This window comes from Triturus cristatus, chromosome 5_2, assembly GCF_964204655.1.
Source record: "Triturus cristatus chromosome 5_2, aTriCri1.1, whole genome shotgun sequence".
In the NCBI taxonomy this organism is placed as follows: domain Eukaryota; kingdom Metazoa; phylum Chordata; class Amphibia; order Caudata; family Salamandridae; genus Triturus; species Triturus cristatus.
The window spans coordinates 280,843,933-280,871,043 of NC_140588.1; positions in this window are offsets into that span (position 1 = coordinate 280,843,933).

Sequence of the window (27,111 nt, forward strand, 5' to 3'; positions counted from 1 at the left end):
ATGATGCATGTGACCGACACCTGAAAAGCAATCCTCCATTTACTGCAATGTGGCGGTCCTCCCATTCCACTCTGACGGCAGGCAACTCTAAATATGGCAGACGGATGTCTGCCACCGTCTGCCATGCCAGAGTTGATAGAGATTTATACATTGACGGTGGAGTAATGAGAATTGGACAATGGATCTTACTCTATCTTGATGGATGGTGGTCCTTCAGGCCAAACTGTAAATATGGTGGACAGAATTCTGTCAGCCTGACAGATGGATCAGTTTCTGGATGACGGAGGAATGACTGCCTGTATTTCAAACTCTAAATCGACCCTTCGGTGTATTAATGTGGTAGCCTTATGTAGAAATACCTTTTCCAGCCACAAAACAACTATGATCTTCATCAGACAATGCTTGATAACAAACCTAAAGAATCATATTGTTAAGCATTTATTCCTATTGTACTTCAATTTCATAATTCATTCGTTCAGCATCAAGTAATACGACCACCGTGATACGCGGTCTGGTCTTCATTCTCAGACGCCAGCTAATATGGAATAAATGCTTATCTACCCGCACTGCATCAGGGAAGGTGGTATTTTAGGCGAAGTCTGGGTCAACCTTCTCACAAGCACGTGTTATTTATTTTTTCATGTGCCTCCACTATTTTGATTAACAATGTGATTCTTTAGGTTTGTTATCAAGCATTGTCTGATGAAGATCCCTGTTTTTTGAGAAGCACTGAGTGTTATTTTCTTGGAGTGAGATTTATATACACTGTTTCGTTATTGACTAAGCCCTGATGAAGTTCCAAAAACTGTTGCGGTTTTGAGGTACGAAACGCGTTGGCTGGCTCTGTGCACCTCTGTTAAGTTTGAAATAAAAGACGAAAATAAAGTAAAACAATTTGGACTTTTGTATTATGTTCAGTGCACCTCCATTTGTTCAATAACAAAGACAAAGTGCAAAAAACGATTGCGTCTGCTACAAAACATCAGCAGTTGCCAGGATCTGACAAGTAGCCAAATAGCACTCACTCATCATATGTAATATGCTGTTCCAGCTTTTCATTTCAGGGAATGTATCAGGGAACAGTCCTCGACCAATGCCGGTCTTCACTGCAGTATCAGGGTGACTGAGTTACCTAGACTGTGGGACCCGCAAGGAGAACGGGACGAGTAAGCGAACATGTCGTTCTACTCCTGGCATGAAGAGTCTGTGAGTTAAGGGCTCAGTTCTGACATCTACTATGAAGTGCTGGTCACAAGTTTAAATCCCGTGAAATGTGGCACAGTTACATTCAGTGCCATTAAAATTGTCCTTTTCAGTAGCTAGGGATGCCTTAAATGTTGTATAAAGCTTCATATGAGAGAAAGCTGATATGCTTTTTTGGGCCCTATGGAATTGTTTTTGCCCTTATTAATTTCTCTTTTATCTCATACCTTTCCAATATTGTTATGCTGTTTTTATTGCAATTGGATATTTGCCAGTGTTTTAATTGGATATTTGCCAATGTTTCTACTTGAGGCTTGAAAATAATGTGGCTGCCATTTTCTAGAATCAGTTGCATTCCTAATTGCTCATGAGTTACCATAAAATGCCAAATTTTCCTTAAGGAAGTGGATAATTCTAAAAGTGAAATATTGATGACAAAATTATTGTACCTGAGGCAGCATTTTGCACATCCCTAACAGTTGTTTAGCTTTTCATCACCTTCTGTTTCCCCAGTTCTTTGGCAGCAGGGTCAAAAGAAGGAACTGTTTGAGCTTGGGCCCAGTCAAACATTTATCTCCAGGGGGGTGACCCTTCTAGCAGCAGAGAGGGAAAGGGAGAAAACTATCACTTGTTAACATCCCATTTTAGTGCAACCAATGTGGCCACACTCATTTTGCTTAGGCTGATTTAGCGACACTGAGCACCGTTTCACACAATCTCACAGATATTCATTCTGTAACCTGAGTGCAAATCCTAATTCAGCCAATTGGAATGTACCACAATGGAAATCTTATGGTCTATTTTCACCTTTGTTTTAGTTCCAAACGGTGGATTTATACAAAATAATCAGATTAACCCGAAATGCATTGGTATTTTTTTTTAATTGGAGTTTATGTTGTAAAATTGGATTTATATCCTCCCATATCATTTAATTTATGTACTTTGTATGACATGATACTGCTAATCCATAAGGATGGTAAGATGTTTATATATTGTTATTTGCATTTTTGTTAAATACAAGTCTTACTCTTTCAATTGCTACAACATGGTGGTTCAATTTAATTTGTGTATGTATATTGTTGTATTATAGTCAATTGTGTTTATACCTTTTGAGACGTTAAGGTCCTGAGCTGTGCAACACGTAGGTTTGGATCCTTCCAGACCTCAAGTCTCTGTTTGATTTCACTGGGGTTTGGGCTAATAACCCATCACGTGATTGCACGCTTTACAATGGATACATGTTTTATTCACATAGCACTTATAATTAGAATATAAAAAAAACTCTTAGAAAAGGTGTGCAGGCCCATTCCGTTTTTGATCATGTAGCATAAAGCCACACAAGCAGAAGCATAGGTCTGCTCCCTGTAAAAACTCAAATGACTCTCCTGTCCCTCACTTCGTTTCGCATAAAATATCAATAGCAGTCAGAGTAGACAATCCCACATGATCTTTGCCGGTGAAATTCCATAGTTCAAGTACACCTGGATACTTTCACCACCTTTTCCACATTGATAAGTTGCAACTTTGCTCGTCCTTGGTCATTCCTCTCCTCTCCCATGAGAAGTCTCCTCCTTGCTCGTTACTGCACTTCTCCCTGCCAACTTCGTCTTCTCATACCTTGCTATCTAAAGAAAACAAAACCATTCTATGCTAACTAATGAGGCTTTCTTTCTCCATACCTGCACACAATCTACACTGAAGGTTGAATACAAATTATATGTTAAACTCTAAATGAGAGCAGGGACCGAACTATTTCTCGAGGCCCACTCTAGATAACTTTAGTAGTGCACAGGGTTACAGAGAATGTGCACATTTCTACACACACACTAAATGCAGCTCCTTAATACACGTATAAATTGTAATGAATTACGAAAATGTCATTTTAAATGCACCTGCATGAAATATATTCTCATTGCACGTATAAATGCGTAAACATAAATTTACACATATTCAGTCTTAATATCCTCACAATGGGACACAATTATGTCAGCTTATCCTATCACAGTAATATGTAAGTATCACATAAACCCTTATTTTTCACATTCTATACACAAGTATGTCATGTGGAATACTTTAAATATGCATAAATATGATGCACTCCTAGACTATCTCAAGATTACACTTCTCCAAAGGTTAGTGCAGTGAGAAATTCATATAGAGTTGCCACTTTTTAGGCCTTCACCTGCTATCAGTAGATTTCTTTGACACCCTTCTGCAGTATCTGGCTAGGGGTAGAAAGGGCTTTTGGCAGTTTGATTGCCTCTCAACACCTTGGGGAATGAAATGGGGCTTTCATGAGGGGATGATCAGCAGCTGGGCAGGAGAGCAGAACTTCTGCAGTGCTGCCCTTCTTATTCTCAGCTAACAAGAAGTGGACAAGACTCAGGTCCATACTCTAGAATCACAAATGGTAGAAGGGCCCACTCAGGTCAAACCCAAAATTAGATCAACAATTTGGAGTGAAACCCCAGTGATTATGTCCAAATACAGGCAATTAAACAAACCTCACTGCCAAGCAGAGGTCTCCTCCCCAGAATGCTGTGCATGGGACCTATATTCTGAAGCAAAGGCACAACTTCTATGCAGCTGCTTTTATGGGAAGCTTTATGATGTCCCTCCAGACACCAGTGCAGACCAAAAAACAGCTGATGAAGACATCAATGGAACCGAAAGGGCAGAATAGGAAGAAGATGTTAACTATGGGATAGCTTTCTTTTAGTAACATCCACCCTCCATCTTGGAATCAAGATGCTTACACAAATGCTAATGATCACAATGAAAAACCATGCCAACACATTCAGTATTCAAGACAAACAAGTCAAACATATCTTTATTCAACACAATTGTCATAAAAGACATGACTCACACATAGAATTGTAAAAACCATTCAGTTATAAGAAATAAAATGCACAGTGCAATATTCATTTTGGAGAACGATTTTTCATAGCCACGTGTTCTAATGATCAAACTAAATGTTGCAAAAAATGGCACATATTGTATGGAAACATCACAAACACACTAAAACATATCAAGGCCCCTCTGCCTGATCCTAGCATCTGGATTTGTTTAAATGGGAAGGCTATCAGGAATTTGCCCTTTCTGCACGCTCACCCCAGATGTTTACCTTCTGCAGCTGAACTTGTTTTGTAGGCATTAGGACTCTGAACTTTACCCCTGCCAACCAGATTTAAAGTGTGTGTGCTCTTTCCTTTAAACATGGTGACATTGGCCTATTGGCCTCCACCTACTTAGCACATTTTATTTACTTATAAGTCCCCAGTATATAATACTACATGTACTCAGGGCCTGTAATTTAAATGCTACTAGTGGGCGGTAGCACTCACGACACTCACTAATGTAGCTCTGTAAAACATGTCTCAGTCTGCCACTGTACCCTGTAGTGCAGCTTTAAACTGCAATTTGACCTGGCAGAATAAACATTTTGCCAGGCCTAAACCTTCCTTTTAAATAATTACAAGTCACACCTTAAGCTAGGCCCAAACAGCTCATCATGAGGCAGGGTGCATGGTATTTAAAAAAGTAGGACATGTATATTTCATGTTTTACATGTCCTGGCAGTGAAATCCCCCAAAATTATTTCTCACTATGGTAAGGCCAGCAAACCATAGACCAACACTTTAATGGTAAAGTCGGATTTTAAATTGCTATTGTGGGAATTCCACTTTTAGAAAGTTGATTAATTATCGGAGACACGTGCGAGAGGAGCTGGCAATACTACCAGTACCAAATCAGAAGGTGATTTAAGCCTGGAGGAGGTTCGGAAAAATCTAATCAGCTAATCCTGACTTCTGCTCTATTTGCTTGCACGAATAATGGTTTATGCCGGATGTCCTCTCTAGATCCACTTGAGAGTTTACAAACTTAAATTGATGGTTGCTACCAATGATTGGTTTGTGTCCTGATAATGACCTAATGAATTAACAAGTTCTAAATGCCTTTGACGCCTTCCTTTGGTAAATTAAGAGGAAGCATATGTTGTGTTCTGTTACTATCACTTGATGGATTTATTTTCCTGTGGAATTTTCCCTCTGCCATTGTCCTTTGTTTACACTGTGATTTTTACTTTTCATTTTTGGATGTCTAGTACAACTTTGTGAGCACCAGTTGATTATTGCACTCTTGTTGTGTTTTATTACTATTTTTCAGTAACAAACATTTTTCAGATAACTGTTGTGGATACGTTATTTTATCTTCTTTAATTTTCTCCTCAATTACTTGTCTATATTAGTTGTCAGTGTTGTGCTATGAATATAGTATACAAAGAACTGAGTGTAGGGAGAATGGGTCTTCTTGACAGGTTGGCTGGGAAGGGACTGTGCCCCTGCCCTGATTGCACTTTACAGGGTAACCTGAGGGCTGTACCCAAACCCCTCCCATACTTCCGAGTATGATTACCCTGTCACTGGCAGCTGCAGCTCACACCTGGGCCTATCTGACTTTTGTTTTCCTAGACAGTCTGGAATCAAACCCAGGGAAATAACTGACCAAAGCCAGTTTAGGTTTAGACAAAGTGGTGTCCCCCAAACACCATCTGGCACTGGCAATAAAGTGGCAATCACAGAACGTGAACTCAGAACACTCTTGGGTCTATGATGACTCAGAAGTAGGACTGCCCTGCAGTCTGAAGCCAGAAGGAAGACTAGCCTACTTGCTTTAAACCCAGGACCCCAGAAGTGAATCCAAGAGTCCAATGGCTGATTTTCTGTTTGAGCTATAGAGACAAATCAGCTTCCAGAGGCCTTTCCTGCCTTCCAGCTGACCAGACCGAACTGTGCTTACCTGAGTCCTGATCCCCAAGTGCAGTCCTCAACATCATCAACCCTTGACTGTATTTAACTGAAGGTTTCATCAAATCTGACGCAGAGTGGCGCAGAGCGAATCAGGGCCCATATCACAGCACCACGCAGGTCCTGATCGATGGATTTACCGCATACAGAGAGACACAGAGACTTATATCACACCACCTTGCAGCTCCCACACCAGGGACAGAAGATACAACTCCCAGCAGGCGAAATCCTGTTCTATACCCAGCTGGTGATCCACCGTGATTGGCCTGAACTTTGACTTTGTCCCAGTGCGGCGCAACCAGATACCCACAGCTGGCTATATTTTTACTTTAAACTTTAAAAACACATAACTCCGGATGTAATGATTGAATTTTTGCTGTTTTGGTGTCATTTTATTTAAAAATGAATCCTCGATTTTTCTAAATTGTTTTCGGATTATTCTTGCTTTGTGTTCTTACATTATTACTGTTTGAGTGCAAAATAAATACTCTACACTTTGCCTCTAAGTTAAGCTTGACTGCTTGTGTGCCAAACCACCAGAAGGTTAAGCACAGCTTTCTTCCACTATCTTCCTTATTCTAAAGACAATCAGGAAAGTTTGTTCCTTCATACCACTGAATTCAGTGAAAACACTGGTGAGAGTATTAGCCCTGTCCAGACTTGATTATGGAAATGCTCGTTATATGGGCCTGCAAAAGCAGCATTAAGCTGCAACGTTTGCAGAATGCAGCAGCCAGATTGCTGCTGGACATTCCTAAATTCCAGTTAATCTTCCATGGACTAAGAAAGCTGCACTGGCTCCCAGCGGATCAAAGGATAACATTCAAATCCTTATGCCTAGCGTTGAGGGCGCTGCATGGGAATGGTCCTCAGTACTTGAAACAACACCTTATCGGGTATTTACCTGTCAGAAAGCTAAGGACAGCACAGAGGAAACTCCTACAAGCCCCCAGATTCAACAAAACTCATTGGGGTGGACGAAGCTTTATTCTGGGGACAGTGAAATCTTAGAATTAACTCCAGACTGTCATAAAAAAACAGCTCAACATTGCTCTCCTTCAGAAAGGCACTAAAAACGTGGCTCTTTGCTAACAGAAATGTTTTTTAGGCACTTTGCCGCTCAGTGCCTAGACGCCCCCTGGCATTTGTGCGCTATACAAGTTCAAATCAATGTTTCTTTAGGAATATTTGTGGTTCACCCTGACAAAGATTGCCATTATTATTTGAAGTTTGTTCTCACCCACTTCAACCAATAATCCAATGTCTTACAGAAGCCATTAAATAGCTCACATGGATGTAACTTCACTCCTTCCGCAAACCTACAAATGAGCTATTGCAAGCCAAGATTTGCATGAAGATGCTCAAGCTCACCTTGAGAACACAGCGTGTGGGGCCCATTGAAGTCTCCCCACTCAAGGTACACTAATGTGAGGAGTACTTTTTATATGCTACCAGCTGTAGTCTATAAGCCAAATGACAATGGCACTTTTCAGTGACAAAGGAAAAATGCCAGCGAAGGCACTACTGCATAGTTTGAGGGACAATAATACTTACATAGACCATGAGAGAGAACAGCCAGCCCACAAAAAAGCACTGCGAGGAGAGAGATATGCAACGGCAGCCATAACTTTCTATGCCTAGAGAAGAGTTGGGAGAAGGCTGTAAGAAGAATTAGCTTGTACATTCTTGACATCCTTCATGCCAAGAGTATCACAACAGATGAGGCAAATACAAGTGATGACCTGCTGGAAGAAAGGATGTTTTTATCAAGCCCCAAGCATCCAAAAGTAACCAGGAAGGAAAGTAGAAACTGTATCCATGGGAAATGTTCAAGATTACAAACACTAGACCTGAGTCTTTCAACAGGTATAACTGTACTAAACCTTGAAAGGGGCTACTATCAAGACAGAAGATGTGGGGATTAAAGATGTACCACATTGTTAGGCCCTCTTTGCCTAAAACAAACCCACACCTGAACAAAAGGTCCCTCCATTAACAAAAGAAGTTATAATTTCAGGGAATTAAACTGGGGTGATGAGGACAAATATACACATCCCGTAGAGCCAGACTCTTGTGTCTCCTGACATAGATGAAAAAAAGGTTGCTTATGGTGAGCAATCAAACTGCAGAACAGCATAACACATGTAGAAGGGATTGAAGCTCTGTGGGGCATCCTGAGGAAATGGTAGATATCCTAGATGTCAGCCTGCATGTTAAAGCTAATCCTTCCAAATAAAGAATGAAGAAAGTCAGATTGGATTCTTTGTGTGGCAAGAAGAGAACCATAGAAACAGAACCTCTCCAGCTTATAGCTCAAACAAGAAAAACTGCAAAACAAAGAAAATACATAAGTAAAGGGTCAGAGTTGTTGCTTATATTTATAGCAGCACGTTATTTATTCACGCTAACATCAGTTTTATCAGTATGTCATGCAATGTGGGTGCTATTCGATTTGTACGAGTATCATAGTTACAATGATTAGAAATGGCAAAAATAGTATTATGTGTTATTAAAAGCAGTTTATATTTATCAAAAAGTAACAATCACGCATACAGCAAAAGAAGATTGTTAAGTGTGGAGTCCAGAAGCATGCTGTTTGACTTCATTACGTTCTACAGTCTTCTGCCTCTTCTATATTGTTCATCTTGAAAGATGCCTTGCAGAAAAGAGCAACTCAATACGAATGAGCAGGTTATCAGGTGCAATATTCTTCAGTGGAAATAACATCACATGCAAATAGCAGTGACAGGCATTCTAATCTCAAGATTGCAAAAAGAATGTGTTAGAGGCACCAAATATTAGGTAGGGAATATCTAGTTACCACAATATTGTAGCCAAAATATTGAGGACCAAAATATGGACAGGTTAGCATATATAGCATATATAGGTAAGCCACATAATGTAGCTTGACGATATATTTAAACACAAGGTATGTAGATATTGAGTTAAACACAGTAAATCTATAAATATGAACTACTGGCAGTCACCAGTAGGTAGTTATAGTTAAGACTTAGTTTCCATAGGAAAAGTGTTTTTTGACTTGTTTATAATATTGGCGCCGCTTGATGAACTTCACAAATGTTTCCCAAAAAGTATCCTACTCTGTCTAGTTGTGCATGGAAACTTTCAGGGTGATCCGTCACGTGGGGGGTCTGAGACAAAGGAGGGCTGAAACAATTTGCATTTCCCATGCAATTTTCTGTAGGGATTTTGAACATGACTAGAGCCCGAACTACTAGATGGAATTACACCAAATTTGGCAGAGAGGTAGCTCTTTGTCCAGAAAGAGTCCTTTTTGTTATTTGGTGTAAATCTGTTTAGTAATTATTGAGTCATTAAAGGAAAAAGAAATTTGTATATCTAGGGACATGAACCCTCCGCGGTGGCTCAGTGAAGTCACACGCCACCAGCAACGCTGTGCTTGGCTGACCACAACATGACCGGACGGTTGCGGCTGCCATTTTATGTATCAGGGAACCGTCACTGGGGCTGAATTGTAGGCTGCAATTTCAACGAAGGGGTCAGGGTAAAGGTTCCCTGACCCCATGTTTGTGTTACGTAGGTGTCAGAAGTAGGTAGGATGGGCAAGAAATTGCCTACAAATGATTTTTTTGCCATGTGCGAGATCTGCGGCCCACCCCAGGGCTCAGCGCAGGCCCCCCTATAAACCGTTTTTTTCAACAAAGACCAGGACAGCCGCCGGAATTTTTTTTCAATGAAGACCAACGTTTTGAAGCTGCACTCAAATTCAGAGTATTGACGGCCTGCAGCTCCTCTTCTCACAGACATTTAATCTCGCCTTACGCGTTTTGGGGCTATTCAGCTCCTTGTTCACAGGCATTTGAAAGTGAATGCAGGCGTGGAGGCACCTATTTCAGCATGTCGTTTGCTCTGCCCTCCAGTGGGCTGCAGGTGGAATAACTTGTGCTGCATGCTGGTTAATGTAGTAATAGTTACTTTACCTATAGTAGGCTCCCGTGCCCCCTTTAAAATGTAATTACCCACAGTGAGTCCTGCAAACACATTTATTGTCAATAATGTCACTGGCCCTCAGTGGGCCTCCGATTAAAAAGTCACCGCAGTTTTCTCCTATACCGAATTTACCAATTCCGAGGCGTCGCCCAGTTCTCTGCCTCTGTGGTCCCTTCATTATTTTCAGGTGGTGCAGCTTCGCGACTAGGACAGCCGCTGGAATTATTTTTCAACAAAGACCAACGTTTTGAAGCTGCACTCAAATTGGGGGTATTGACGGCCTGCAGCTCCTCTTCTCACATATATATATACTAACGCACCTACACAGACACTCACATGCCGTTAGAGTAGTTGACCTAACGGCTAGGGCGGTCGGACTCGAGTCTAGGGAACCGGGTTCGAGTCTCGGCAATGAATTATTCTGGGCAAATCACTTAATCTCCACAAAAATGAACGTGTCCTCATGTAACGGGACTGGTGCTATGTAAAGCGCTCTGATACCTGATACCGGGTCAAGTTCGCGCTATATAAAACTCCGTAAAAAAAAAAAAACACCCAGTCACAGTCTCACATACTCACTCACAAACCCATGCAGGTGCTCTCGAACCCACTCACAGACCTACACAGTCACTCTAACACCCACTCACAGACCCATACGGACACTCTCACACCCACTGAGCGTTGCAGAGGATTCGCCGATTCGTGGGGAAAAAAACAGCCAAATTGGGCTTCTTCGCAGGAAACATGCAAAAGGTTAAAGAAATATTGACCATTTAGAAGTAGTATAACAAAAACGAAAGATTAAAGTAAGCCTATAATTTGTTAACTAGATCACCATAAGTAAGAGCACATGGTGAAGGGTAGCCTTTTTAGCTGCTTTTCTGCAGAGGAAGGAGGTGGTTTGCAGGAGTTCTGACTTGAGATTCAGAATGAAAACAGATGTTACCAGAGAGAACAGCAAAGAGCTTTTACAGGTATGTTAATTAGGTAGCAGTATATAAAAGTATATTTAGATAAACAATAGTGAATGTATGTAAGCTGCAAGACAATGTTTAGTGTCTAGACAATACATTAGAAGGGAAAATAGAAGAGTGCTTAGATGAGACTATTAACTAAAAACCCAGTGTATAGGAAAGGATATACTGAATTTATATTAATTTTATTATGCCAGTACGAATGAATGTGTTTGAAATAGGATGTGGTACTTGCTTATAATATGTAATTTAATAGTATGCAATTTGCACACACTCACACAGTAAGGCAGGCACTTACAGACCCAGTTACACTTTCACAAAAGCAATTATTTGTTCATCACTCATATAGCCAGACAGTGACTGCAAGATTCAGTCGTGCACCCATAAAATCAATCACACACCCATTTACTCACCTGTACATCCAGGTTTCACAGCTACTTTGCCCTTAGAACTTGGAACTACAAAAGCAGAATTAAACCTGCACCACAAGAAGATTTTAAGGAGGACTACTTCAGCAATTTTGATAACTTCGAATCCTGTTTGCAGTTGATCTTAGAATCAGGACCTCTAAGAGTAGTGGCTCGGAGAAGGCGGGAAAGCAGCAGAGAAATGGCTGGGCAAAGTCAGTCCTCAGAAGAGAAATGGTATCCCCCACAGAGAGAGTTCCCTATTGGATTTGTTACAGGAAGTAGTGCTTCCTCCCAAACCCAGTCCCCTGAGGAGCTCAACGACAGACAGGCTGAGGCTGCAGCTGGCCTTGCGGGCTGAAGAGGACAGACAACCTGAAGCTGAGGGAGCCTTGGAGGAGAAAAGAGTCTTGTTGGCTCTTGAAGTTGTAGTAATAGGTTCTAAGGCCAAGCTCTCTCTTTCTGTTAAGCAGTAGCCGTTTTGTTGTAGGTGGATCGCTACTTGATGTTTGGAGCATTCATACCTCTCTTTCAGAATTTGTTAAAGGGTATGAGTGTGTTATCCCTTTCGTATCGCAAGCTTTTCAGAGTTCCATTTTCAAAGGTGTTCTGAACTGTAGTAAGTACAGACACCACGTCTTGTATATTGTCTCAGTTATAAGTTTTATTCACAGTTGAAATGTTTCCATCAATCCATCATAGTTGGAACATTCCACAATATGACAGATATCAAGGCAGCCTACATGTGTTTCGCCCTCTGATGGCCCATTAGCCTTATGGTTTCTCAAGGCTGCAGGAGACATGATGAAATTTGGGGGCATATTAACAAGCCAGGCGATAAAATTATCGGCGCTTTAGCGGCAGAAAACTGCCGCTAAAGCGGCGATAACGGGCTTGATAATATGCTCTATGGAATTCCAATTGAAGCCCATGTTAGACGTCCTTCACATTTAACATGGGTTTCAATTGGAATTCCATAGAGCATATTATCAAGCCCATTATCGCCGTTTTAGCGGCAGTTTTCTGCCGCTAAAGCGGCGATAATTTTATCGCCTGACTTGTTAATATGCCCCATAGTGAGTGATACAGGTGAAGCTAGGATCAAGTGAATTCATTACCAAGTGGAAAGCAAGGAGAGTGAGAATAAAACACCCCTGTATTGCTATGTAATGTTATGCCTTAAAAAGGGACATCCTGATTTTAGTTGATCGTCAGGTTGAATAATATGCTTGTGTAACAGATATGTGGTAGATTAATTAGGTTCTGAGGTAGTCCGAGGGAAATAGTTTTTGTCAGAAGTGGTATCAAGAGGCAGCACTGACAAGCTTGGTATTATTATCAGGTTACTCTTATCAAGTAATAAATTAGTCAAGGTCTTATGTGGGCAAGATATAGGAATCCTATATTTGAGACACCGCAACAGTGGATGGTGTTAGTACAATTATCATTATAAGAGAAACAGAATAGGACCAACAGCCCAGTATCAAAATGATGATTACGAGTGAAAAAGTCAACTTTTCCATATATGTAAGCATACTGGCATTGCAAGAGTGTTGTATCAATGCAAGACAAGGCAGAATACCTCATAAGTAGGACCAGACATCAACAGTCAAGGTTATTTATTAAAATAGCCCACATAAATCAATTTTGACAGTGGGCTAAGTCAGCTTGATACATTACATCCAAAAAAAACCAGAACAATGCATACAAGCTATAAAATTAAAATGCAACAAGATCGATTAATATCATTGCTATTGATCTATCATGAATTACATAAAAAAAATAGCAATGTGTGTGGCCAATGCACTTGTAGTGCTCCAAAAATAATTGGCATTACCACTGAGCTATCATTGTACCAGCTTTCAAATAAGTTAGGGTAATATGTACATGGAAATTCAATCAAAAAGATATAGCCATTTTTATACAATGCAGCTTTTCAAACTGAGGAAAATAGTCCCTGTGAGCATGAGTCAATTGCCCATAAGCAGTACACTTGGAACAGAGAGAGGTTCTATAGTGCACCACTCACAAATCTCAGAAGTATTACAGGTCGAACATATGGTGTAAGTAAGTAGATAACATGCAATTATTGTAAAGGAACAAGAGTTATGCATTCCAAGAGTGGTGTTAGGTCGAGGTTTGGCATGTCATAAAAAGGCAAATGAGGACAGATGCCTACACCAAGATCTTGTTGCACTATACATTCTGCACGAGAGCAAAGTAAAGGAACCTGCTGCATGTTTCTAGATGGAGGTTGCATTCTACTTGAAGAGCTGAATATAACTCGGGCGACTGTAAGTACTGGTGAATGGTGTTATGGCACTATTGATGGTATAATATAGCTGTAACATTGTAAAATTACCTCATAAATTAATTTACGAGTCAGAATAGTAGATACGAAAGAGAGGTACTCACAGGTCCCACATAATGTCAGCAGTTCTTATTCCGTCCCAGGCTGAATCCCTGGAGTCAATGTGCACCGGCGATTGACAGCGGGGTGTTCAATGCACCATCTATATGAGTCAGCCTAATTGGATTGGTATTAAAGGTGGTTCACGGCCCTAGGGAAGTGCATTCAAAATGGGTCGCCATACTGGAATACGTGACGGTCATATGACATAATAAAAGGGAAAAACAAATATGTCACATTCTAGAGGAGGCATTATATCGTCAATGGTATAAATGTAAATGGAATAATCACGATGTTAACATCATTTTATTTTAATGAAAAATGGCCAAAAGATGTTTCCAGGGTATGCATACTATCTTCCGAGGTGTAATGGCTAGATGAGGGTCAGCCATCTTGGAGCAGTTTACAGAAGTCAAATTACAACCAAATAACAATCATAGGGTGTTGTATGGGATATGGGGTGAGTTGCAATAATGTTTAAATGCTAATTTAGGGTGTAGAAGTCGATATTGTATTCATTTGAGAATGGCCATCATTCAATGAAAACAGCCATTGGTTGATGCTGCAGTGTACAGAATAGAATGCACATGATCAATCACACTGTAATTAATACATATATATAAAGTTAAGAAAGGATCAAGTATAGCATGAGTGTCAGTATTACTTTCTGACTGAAGCAGTCTTTGTCATACAACAGCAAGCATTTTCAAAGTCTGCCAATTGAATTGTAAGCGTCCTATTCCTTTGAAGTGAGGCAAACATTGATATGTCGCAACATGAGTTGTCAGGTATACCTATAGGATTCTGCATCAATGTTCAGAGTGAGATGCTCACGGTCATTTTCAATATAATACAGTGATCCAATGGATGAATTTGTGTTATCAATATAAAAGCATTATTCAGCGTGAATGGCATATTGTTGTGTTATACTGGTAGTTATGGCCAGTGATGCTATTTAGTGTCTTTGGTCAAGCATTAATTCCAGTTTCTAAAACAGATAATGAAGACACTTTCCTGTCATGTTATCCTTGTAGGTATAACCAATAATGCCATTCAGTGTCTTTGTTCAGGCTGTTAGCTACAGTTTCAAGGCAGGTGATAAAGGAGATTTCCTTTTGGCGTAGTTTTAGTTTTAAGTTACCTCCTCATGAGTGGCATTTTAGTTTGACAAAACCGCAGAACAAGAAAGTATGTTGGTGTGGATGGTATTTTTCAAAAAGCTCTATGAGTGCCAGTTTTTGGTCTTTTGAATGAATGTTACAGTAATGTCCTGAGTTTTTGCTTTTAGAGGCCTGATTGTACTTTCATAAAGTGTTGGCTACATGGACAAGAAATTAGGTAAACTACGTTGGCACTGTCACGATTTATGAAGTCAGCAATCTGGTGTGAATGGCCATTGAAGTAACTTCCATTGTTTTTGACATGCCTAGTTTGCATATTGAGCAATTTGAACAGGTGTAAAAGCTAGTGGACTGTTGGAGGAAGGTTATCAGTTCCTTTTCATCCTGGAGAAAAGATGGGCATAATTTGTCTCTAATATTCGATGTTCATGTGAAACTGAACTGTGGAGAATCTTGAATGGTATTTGTAACAGTAGGATTAGTGGTAAGAAGGGAACACTGTCTCTATAGTGTCTTGCAAATATAGTGATGGCCATTACTATATCTGGTTGTGAAGCAAATGGCTGGTTTGGTTTCCTTGATTTTTCTGTTGTTCAGTCAGTATTTGAAAAGTGGCATTGACTCTGGACCAGCTTGGTTGGATTATAATGTCTTTGACTTAAACATTAAGTGATTTTGGTTAATTTCCGGTCATAATCATCTTGTTTACTTCAGTGTCTGTGTGCTCTTCGATATTCCCCAGTTGGGATATTGACAATGGTATGGTGGGGATGACAGCTATAGCCAGGTAGCACAGAATTGGCTGCCGTACTTTTTCTATGGATCTTCAGGTGGAGTCGATCTCTGTCTACATAGGGTATGAGGACTGGGAACTCAATTTAATTTCTAGAGATGGTGTAGGTTACATTAATGGAAGGTGCCTTACTGGCCCTGGAGAAGGGGAAGAGATTGAGGTATCCTGTCATGAAGGAGGCCCTTGTCAGTAACTATGAATTCATCCCCAAGGAGTGTAAGTTGAAATACAGGAGCAGTCAGAAACTGTGTCACTATTCCTGGGAGGATTTTGTGGGGTACTTCTGAAATGTTTTGAAAAAGTACTGTTGTTTTTCAAGAAGTTTTGTTTACAGTTTTATACTTTTCTGTTTTTTTCAAGGAGAACTGGGATGAAGGAACTAACTTCAGACTGTGAAAAACACAATGGCTCAATGGGGAGCTAAGAAAATAATCAAACATTTCTGCTGACAGTACTTTCTATATCTAGTGATGGGAAATGCAGTAGTTGCTGCTTTATTCCTTTTTTCTACAGTGTCTTTTGGAATGTAATATTCTGTTCTATGAAAGAAGGTAGAGGCTCACCTGTGCAGGTTTCAAATTTTGTTGCATCTTTTACAGAGAACAGCCTATGAATAGGACAAGCACCTCTTGCTTGGTACTCTTTTTTCAATGAGAAATCAGTAACTTCTCAAGAGAAGTGGACTTTTTTTGCAGAGGAAGGACAGTATAATTTCAAATCTGTGCATAAAGTACCTGTAAAATGTGAAAGATACATACAGTAAAGTTCTCCTAGTTTCTTGAACTTGCTGTCTTTAATATTTCAGTTTGTTTGTGTGAAAAATTCATGTAAGTCATTCCATATATATTCTGAACAGCTCAGAGGTAGAAATCAAGTTTTTTTTGTACAACTTTATGATTGTTTTCTCCTCACTGTTCATTGATGATTCTTTCAACAGTACATCATTTTTGGTGTATGATTATAGAACCTGAGAACAGTAAAAAAGGGAAAATCTACCTACAGAGGATATTTTTATGGTGACAAGCATGTGGCATTTCGCATAGTGAGTAAGCGTCTCACTTACATTTTTGAAGATAGGTGGGATTAAAATGAATGCAGTTGATTGTGGTTCTCCTAAGGGTGCTGTACAGGTGGACTATACTGCTGCACCTAGTTTGTGCCACATCATTTAGTTGTGGCCCCTTTCTAGAATTGTTTTTAAGTGCTTCCACATAGAAGTTATCCGACCTAAATAATTCTTTGTAGTACCCCTTTATAACTGCTTGCTGCAAGTATTGCATTTTAGATATTTATTTGTAACCTTTTATCCCTTCACGGTATTGTAAGATGCTTCAAAACATCACTTTGTTTTGTGCTTCCATAGGTAGTTGTGAGTAATTGTTTATTTGCAAATAGTTAAATAAGTTATGGTATGTTTATTTGTTTTTTTTTTGGTTTAAATAGTTTTGTAATGTGTTTATCAGATGTATTTGTAAAGTTATAAAAATGTATATTATTAATTTAACTTATGGGTCACAAACACTCCCATGTAGGTACTCTAACATGAAATCACACACCGATAGAGTCATTTACACAGGTACTGACATACCCATATCTACACTCATACAGCCACTCAAAATCCCATACAGTCACTTACACATGCAAACTTCTACTTAGACTCGTTCACCCAACCATACATTCACACACACTCATACAGTCACTCACATACCAAGTCACATACTGATACACTGAGTCATACATCCAGTTATACAATGATACACCCACTCACACACCCAAACACATACACCAATACAGCTACTCACATACCCAGTTATACACTGATGAAGCCACACTCATCCATCCACAGACCATTGCTGCTACTGCCACACCTAGGCACTCACCGCTACAGCCACTGAGAGACCCAGGCTCACACTGATACAATCAGGGACACACTGATATAGCCACTGACATACCTAGCTGCCCACTGATACAACAATTAAATGTTTAGATGTTGAACTGGAGGTAAATGACAACACATTGAAGAGCAGACTATTTAGGAAGAAAACCTCTTGTAATAGTCTGCTACATGCAGAGAGCTGCCATCTGAGAAATCTGATTAATAGCATACATTATGGTGAGCTATTAAGAGCAAGAAGGAATTGTAGTTCAGATATTGAGTTAAAGGAAGAGATGGAAATTATGACTACTCGCTTTAGAGAAAGAGGATACCCTAGCAAGATAAAAATCAAGCTTGTGAAAAAAATCCAGCTAGTGAATAGAATGGATTTATTGAAAGATAAGACTAGAGATGTCAACATTGAGGAACCCATAAGATTCACTACAACATATAATGATCAATCCTGGGAAATCAGACAATGTCTTAAGAAATTTGGGAATGTCCGATGCACTGATAAGACCTTAAGAAAATACGTGGGGGATAATCCTAAAATCACGTTCAGGAAATGCACAGCTTTGAGTGAAATGCTATGCAGCAGTGTTGTACAAACCGCTGCCGAGGGTCAGCAGATAAAGGGATTTTTTACTTGCAGATCATGCAAAGCCTGTAAAAACAAATTGAGTTATGTAAAAATCAAAAACCGTTTGTCATTAACAGATATTTGACATGTAAATTGGATTATTGTGTTCATGCACTTATCTGCCCTTGCCCATTGATTTACATTGGGAGTACCATTCACCAAGTAAAAAAACATATCCTGGAACACAGGAGGGCTTTTGTTAATGAAGACAAACAATATCCAATTGCAAGGCATTTTAAGGATGCCCATGGCAAAAATGTCAGCTTGCTACGATACTGTGCATTGGATAGAATTCCCATATCGGAAAGAGGAGGGAATAGACTGAAAGAACTTAGATGATTAGAATCGAGGATGATTATTAAATATGAAACTATGCATCCCCTAGGATTGAACAAAGATGAGGAATTATCTGTACACTTAGGGTGAGGGTAAAACTGGGATGGAATAAGAATATAATGATGGAATAAGAACATGCTGTTGAATTAAATCATGTATCCCGGATGAAGTTTGTATTTTAATTGCTAACAGGTGATCATTGATCATATGTCTGCATTTTATATTGTAGGAGACGGAGACACCCTCATCATAAGATGAGGATGAATGCAAAAAGTTTAAGATATCTGTGATGAATTGAAAAAAGCCCACTGGGGCAGAATTGTGAATGATGCATCACTCATATGGAGTATGGACAAGTAATATCTGTTACACTTATATTTGAAGTAAAATGAAAGTAAATTCGTGCAGAAGATGTAAGCCCACTGGGGCGTTATTTTGAATGTAATGATGGAAAATACATTTATCAGTGCATTAATTTATATTGTCTAAAAGAAAGGCTCAGAATTTTGTACCAAAAGATTTACAAGACATTATAATCTGCAATGTTTACTATTCATGAGTTTAATCATGTATTTAACATTTTATGTGAAAGTGTATGGAGAATAAGTCACCACTCCAAAACTCCAAAACGGCTGCTATTTTGCCTTATCCCTGATGTGGTGTAGTAGTCCTATTTCTATGTTGGTTATGTGACGTGAGCACTATATGTACTATGATCTACAAACAGTTAATGACCCGTGAGAAAAAGCTAGGGAAACTGAATGCATATATATATATATATATATGTACATATGCGAAAAACAACACCGCCCCACTCCTTTGCTCTCTGCAGTGCGGGTGCGCCACTTGCGCGGGCGATAGCGCAATTAATTCCAAACACCACGTCTCTGGAAAAAACGTGAGGCGCACTCGGGCTCAATCCAAAGAAATTAACTTTATTCGTTCTTCTCCGTGAGGACTAACACACGCGTTCCGGGACCCTGCCCTTCGTCAGTGTTAGTTTGTCATGTTCGAAACACACGTTTAAATAATAAGTACGATCATTGGTCAATGGGACTAGCGAGTAACATCGACAAGGGACTTCACAGTTGGTTAACCACAATTCATCGTAACCACAGCGGCCATATTTGAATTGCCGCACAGACATGTAAATCATGTATTGTACCTCCTAACACGTCATTGGATCACAATTAACATCTATATATAAACAATGTCATGCCGATAATTATCCAAAAAATTAATTAAACATGTGCAATTCATGTACTATATTTTCGGTGAAAATATTTTTGTGACCAACCAATGACACGATAACTGTATCTGTGGCTAAAAGCATCTGACTCCCAAAAGCTTGGAGTATACAATTGCGCCCACCAATGGGCATAGCCACAGCTAAAATGCACGCGGTACAGACCTAATTAATTAACTACCGGTCCTGTCGATGGTACTTTATCAAACTAAATGTTTAGAGAAGAGAAGGACGAAAAGATAAAGGGTATTCACTCAATCTATGCAAAGTATGTACAAAAATGCATCAGTAATTCAAAGAACGCAAAATTGAGCCCTCCAATGGGCATACTCAATAAAGACATTCAATAAACAAACAGGTAATGGGAGGAAAACACTCAGTTCACAGGCATTTCTCAATGACATAATAATGCTATACAGAAAGATGGAAACTGAAAATTGTGCAAGGAAAACTCAGCCAATGAAGGACCATAATTCTTCCTCCATGTTGAGGCCCCCAGGGGTGCGAGTCTGCAGTTCAATGATGAAGCGCGCCTCTAATTGGCGTAGCTCTCTTACTCTGTCTCCTCCTCTTTCAGTAACGGGGACCTGGTCCAAACAAATATATATATATATATATATATACAATCAATCAATCAATCAAGCATTTGTAGAGTGCACTACTCACCCGCAAGGGTCTCAAGGGGCTGGGGGGGGGAGAAGCTGCTACTGTTCGAACAGCCAGGTCTTGAGAAGTCTCCTGAAGGTCAGCAGGTCCTGGGTCTGTCGCAGGTGGATGGGGAGGGTGTTCCAAGTCTTGGCAGTGAGGTGGGAGAAAGATCTGCCACCGGTGGTCGTTTGTGGATGTGTGGAATGGTGGGGAGGGTGAGGTCAGCGGAGCAAAGCTGGCGGTTGGGAGTGTAGAAGGTGAGTCGTTTCTTGAGGTATGTTGGTCCAGCGTCGTAGAGTGCTTTGTGAGCATGGGGGAGGACCTTGAACATGATCCTCTTGTTGACGGGGAGCTAGTGCAGCTCTCTCAGGTGGGCAGTGATGTGGCTGTAGTGGGGGATGTCCAGGACGAGGTGTGCGGAGGCGTTCTCAATACAGCCAGTCAGGCATTCAGCCAAACACTGATACAGCCTTTCAAACACCCATACACATACTGATAGAGCCAGTGACACACCCAACCACGCCTTAATACAGGCACTTACACACCCAGTCAAACATTAATGCATCCAATGAGACACCCATGCACACACTGACTGACACACTGACACACTAAGGCAATGCGTAGACTGACATAACCAGGCATAAAGCAATGCACACACTGACACATCCAGTCAAACACTTATACATCCAATAACACACTTAGGCACATTGACACACCCAGGCATACACGAATGCAGACACTGTCACAATTAGGCATACAGTAAACCAGACACTGACACACCCAGCCAAACACTAATGCATCCAATAACATTTCAAGGCATACACTGACACATACACTGACACACCCAGGCACACACTGATGCAAACACTTACACACCAAGGCATATACAAAAGCAGACATTGACACACCCAGGCATACACCTAAGCAGACACTGACACATCCAACCAAACACTAATGCTTCCAATAACACAAACAGGCACACACTGTTGCAGACGCTGACATACTCAGGCATTCAGATATGCAGACACTGGCACAGCCAGCCAGACACTGTGCATCCAATAGCACACTCGGACACACACTGAGGCATACACTGACACACCTAGGCATACACCAGTGCAATCACTGACACACCCAGGCATCTACCAAAGCAAACACTGACACACCCAGCCAAAGACTAATGCATCCAGTAACGCACCCAGGCATACACTGATGCACACACTGACACACTGACTCTCACACTAATAGTCACTTACAAATTAAAAACACTGAGTTGGCTCAGGTTTTTTTGGGAAGAGTTTTTTAACCATTTTTTTTTCAACAAAAAGTAAACAGGTACTAAAAAAGTAAGGTAAAGAAAATACAAAGAAGCAATTAGCAAACATGAACTGGCCATTGGAAGCATAAAGGATTTTTAAAAATTGAACAGCGATACTTCTTCACTGTATCAAAGAATGCATCCATAGAAGACATTTTTACCGTGACAAGCATTGCAGGGCGTAAGTTATAGTTAGCTCAGGTAGCTGTTACTGCTGAATTTCACTGATTTTGTATGAGGGGAATCTGAGCCATGACTATAACAACCCTGTAACCTTTTTTTTTTAGTGAATTTCTAACGTATTTTGTAATGATCTTTCCTGTTATGTGATGTTATTTAAATTTTTAAAGCGCAACGGTTACCCAGGGGTGTCCTGGCGCTGATAGCAGACTCTTCTGAGATCAAGATTTCTGGGGAGAATCCATAGGTTAAAAAGCCAGGTTTTCAGTTCTTTCCAGAATATGAGGAGCTCAGTGAGTTTCTCAGCTTCCTAGGGAGATCATTACAGGCCTTGGCCATGCATGTGATAAAGCTTTTTCCCCCCACGTAGCTTTCTTAGTGGGTAGTACGCTCACTAGTTTGGCTCCTAGTGAGCGCAGAGTTCTTTTGGGAGTTCACCATTGATGCCGCTGTTTCAAATATTCAGGACACAGGCCATTAATCGCCTTGACAACTGTGCATAAAGATTTGAAACACAACTGTTTCCTGATAAGCAGCCAGTGTAGTCTTTTGATTTCATTGGCAACCAATACAAATTTGGCAGTACCTGTCACAAGTCTTGCTGCCGCGTTTTTGCAGGATCTGCAGTTTATTTAAGCACCGCTCTTGAATATTCAAGTAGAGCCCATTGCAGTAGTCCAGCCGCGATAAAATAGGGTATGAGATGATCGTTCGTATACTGTATGCAGGAATGGTTTAACCTTTTTAATCAATTAAGGGAGCGTGAAAAGAGGCTGAGTCCGTGGCATTTACCTGATCCTGAATATCAGTCTATCATCCACTAAAACACCCACATTTTTTGCCTTCCACGTGGGTTTGGGGAGGGTACCCAATTCTGCTGGCCGCCAGTCCGGGGTCCAGAAGTTGGCCTTATTTCCCGACATGAGGATCTCAGTTTTGCCTGAGTTTAGTTTTAGGCAATTCTGTGTCATCCAGGTTCTAACTGCTTCCATGCAGTCATGAAACCTCTTGCACATCTCTACTTCTTGTCCGTGTAGCAGTGTCACAAAAATTTGTGTGTCATCTGCGTATGAGGTAAGACTGAAGCCAAAGGACCCTATCTGGGGGGCCAAGGGCAACACGTATACATTAAAAAGAATAGGGCTGAGGGATGAACCCTGTGGTACTCCACATGTTAGAGAAAAAGGTTTGGAGTCAAATTTAGCTAGGGACACTATTTGTGTTCTGTCAGTTAGAAAGGATTGAAGTAACTTCCATGCCTTGCCCTGGACTCCACACTCTAACAAACGATCCATCAGGAGATCATGGTGGACCGTGTCGAAGGCCCCAGAGAGATCCAGCATGATAAGTGCAGCCTCGCCTCCCTGATCCAGGGCTACCCTGATTTCTTCCATTGATTTTATAAGGGCAGACTTCGTACTGTACCCTTCTCTAAACCCATATTGAGCGCGATCCAAACAGCTGATTCTCATAAAGAAAGGCACTTAGCTGGGAGTTCATTACTTTCTAAACTGGCTTAAAATTATTAGGGTCCCTAGGATCCAGGTTGTGTTTTTTCAATAATGGAAGTATTGAGGCTATCTTCCAAGTATTTGGGAAGTATCTAGATTCAAACATGGCTTTCAATATGGATATGAGTGCCTTGGCAATGGTTTCCAGGGCTAATTTAACCACTGGTACCGGACAGGGTCGTAGGGAGACCCTGACCTTTTTGAGCCAAGAAGCACAATTGTATCAGTTGTAGAAAGTGGGGCAAATTTGTCAAAAGCGGGAAGGGCGCCAATAGCTTGCTTGACTCCCGACATCGGGTTTCCTGTTTTTCCCTGCGGGAGTTGGTTGAAGACTGAGAAGATGGCTTCCATCTTGTTCTGAAAAAAACTCGCAATTTCCTCACTTAGTTCTTGGCTAGACTTGATCTTAGGTGGACTTTGGTAGGCCAGCTTGTGTACAGTTTTAAGGAATTTTTTGCTAAGTTGATATGGTTTATAAAGAAAAGCTTTTTTGCATTAAGTAATGACTGTTTTATAGACATTAAGGGGCATATTATCAAGAACGACATTAAAATTATCACCGCTTTAGCGGCAGGAAACTGCAGCTAAAGCGGCGATAATGGGCTTGATAATATGCCCTTGAGAATTCCAATAGAAGCCCATGTTCTGGTGTGAACCTGGGCTTCTATTGGAATTCTCAAGGGCATATTATCAAGCCTATTATCGCCGCTTTAGCTGCAGTTTCCTGCCACTAAAGCGGCGATAATATTAACACCGTTCTTGATAATATGCCCCTAAGGCTTTGCTTATAGATTTCTTTCTCATATTCTTTGTATGTTTTCCTCCAGTTTCGTTCTAGTTGTTTGCAAATTAGTTTTTGCTTCCTAAGTTACTCTGTGTACCAGGGTGCATTTGGGAAAGATCGTTTGGGGTGCAGGAGTTTGCCTGGAATAACTTTTGCAGGCTGTGTCTACCCAGTTAGTGTACCCTCTGGTGGCATCCTCTACTCTTGGTGGACATAATGTGGTATTAAGCAAATCTTTTAGTTCGGTCCCCTTTACTCTATTACAAACCCTGGTCTCTATCTATTTTTTTAGAGCCCCCAGCTTTATGATGACCAGCGGGAATGGTCACTTCAAATTGAACTATAAGGTCGCTGTAACCTTTGTTTTTAATAAGTGAATTTCTAAGGTTTTTTTAATTCTATTTCCTAACTATACCATCCCTGTGACCTGTGGTTTGTTCATTGACTTTGTTAGGTTTTTCAAATTCTATTTCCTAACAATAACGCCCCTGTAACCTTTGTTTTTTAAGTGAATGTCTATGTTTCTTTAACTGGCAGTTACGTTTGCAGAGTGGTGGAGAAAGGGGCCAGGTCCTTGGACCAGCTCTCAGGAATCCACTGTAAGGAAGTTACTGGAAGTAACAGGAGGGCTTCTTGGCCCCCAGGGTGCCTCAGCATCAAAGAGGACTTCATACTCTAACCAGTATTGCACCAGGAGGAGTGTTTCCAGAGTGGTGGAGAAAGGGGACATGGCCTTCGAAGTCCTCTCAGTAATCTGGCTGTGTGGGACGTACTGGAGGAAACCGGAGGCCTTGTTGGCCCCATAAAGACCTTCACACCCATGGGGACTTCGTCTCCCAACCAGTAGTGCACCAGGAGGTGCATTTGTAGAGTGGTGGAGAAAGGTGTCTTGGCCTACGAAGACCTCTCAGCAATCCCACTGAGTGGGACTTACTGGAGGTAACAGGAGGGCTTTAAGGACCCTCAGGATCTAAGGGGACTTCATCCCCCAACCAGCAGTGTACCAGGAGGTGTGTTTGCAGAGTGGTGAAGAAAGGGGGTGGAGCCTTTGGCGACTTGCCGGTCTTTTTTTTCTTTCTATTTTTAGTGAGGTGGCCTGTGTGGCACTCCTTCTTTGAGCCATTTTTTTTCCCCCAGGGGCCCCATACCCCAGGGCCAGACCTTTTTATTTTTATTTCCAAATTAAAGGGACGTAGGCTAAGCGCACCCCGTACCATGCCCCCATCCCCTGGGGCCCGGTCTCTAGTGTGGGTGCTCGTGTCCCACCCAGGGCAGCCACTTAGGAAGTTTGGGGACCGAGGATGGAGCCTTAAGGCCCCCGTGGTCCCTGCCAGCTCTCCACCTCCTGCAGGAGCTTTCATTGCTTTTACAGAGAGGGATCTGCTAACATGCAGTTCACTCTCTGTAAGGCAATTGTGCTGTGCGTTGAGCAAGCAAGAGCAAAACGCTATGGCTTGCTCAAAGTGGAGAACAGTTTGCTATGACTTGGCAGGAGCGGTGAAGCTCCCGCCAAGTTATAGCATTCAGCAATGTCCCACGGGTGGGCACCCTGGGACATAGCAGAAGCCAGCCCTGGGGTGCGGGGTGATGCTCCCCAAGGCCATGCATGCCTCCAGGAGGGGTGGCTCATGGCCCCCTACCTTTCTTGATTAATTGCCTGGAGATGGTGGTCCCGGGGCCAAGAACGTCCCATGGGGGGAGGTCATGCAGTCCCCTCACATTTCTAAAATAAAAAATTAAAAAAGTAGTTTGTCCCCGGGGAGGTAGGTGTCCCCGAAGCCCAGGGGGTCTGTCAGGCACCTCCATGTTAAAAGTTAAAGGCCCCAGGAGGTGGTGGTCCCCTGCGAAAGGGGGTCCGAGAGATCCCCCACTGCATTAGCCCTGGGAGGTACCGGTCCCCCACGGGCCCACCGCATCAGTTTGCTTATATTTGACCCAAGGAGGTGGTGGTCCCTGGGGCACGGGGGTGGCATGGGCGGGCTGCATTATTATTAAAAAATACCCCTGGGATCTAACCCACCTGGGGGTTCATCTTTATATTTCCTATTTTGGTGTGGATCTGTGGATTTCGATAAAAAAATGCTTTTAACCCCTGGTGGGGTCACTGTGTGAACCCCACACCCTATCTGTGGGGTCTGGGTATTCCTACCCTGCCCCCTTTTCTTTATTTTGTATTATTTTTTGTGGGTCTCAACTTCAGGCTAAGTCCCAAGATGGCTGTCAACACTGTTTGAAATGTTGACAACCAATCAAATTTAAGTAGAATATGCAAGTCCAAAGCACAAAAAGCAGGCTTTTGGACCAACAGATAGCTTTCTGCCAAATTGGGTGTTATTTCATTCAGCGGTTCGGGCTGTAACAGATTTCAAAAAATGAAAAATCCTTAAAGACATAACATGGGGAAAATGTGTTTTGGGGCCCCCCTTTTTACTCGACTCGCGCTTGATGGATCAGCCCGAAACTTTAAACAGAGCAGCTGAACTAAAAAGGGGAAACATTGTGAAAATGCCATGATGATTCGCTAAGTGGCACCAAAGTTCTTGGCAAAAAAAAAAACATTTTCCTATGAAAACTTTGGTCCTAACTATATATATATATATATATATATATATATTCACTGAAAAAACCAAAGGTTTCAGGGGCGTTATAATTAGGAATTGGCATTTAAAAAACCTTAGAAATTCACTGAAAAAACCTTAGGTTTCAGGGGTGTTATAGTTAGCTGGACATTTCCCTCATACAAAACCCTAGAAATTACCCTGTTATAGTTAGTTCAGCTAACTATAACTTGCGCGCAGCAATGCACTGCTGATGACGTCACATATTACATCACTCATGACATGGTCAGTGACATCACTAATGACATCACTGATGACATCACTGATGA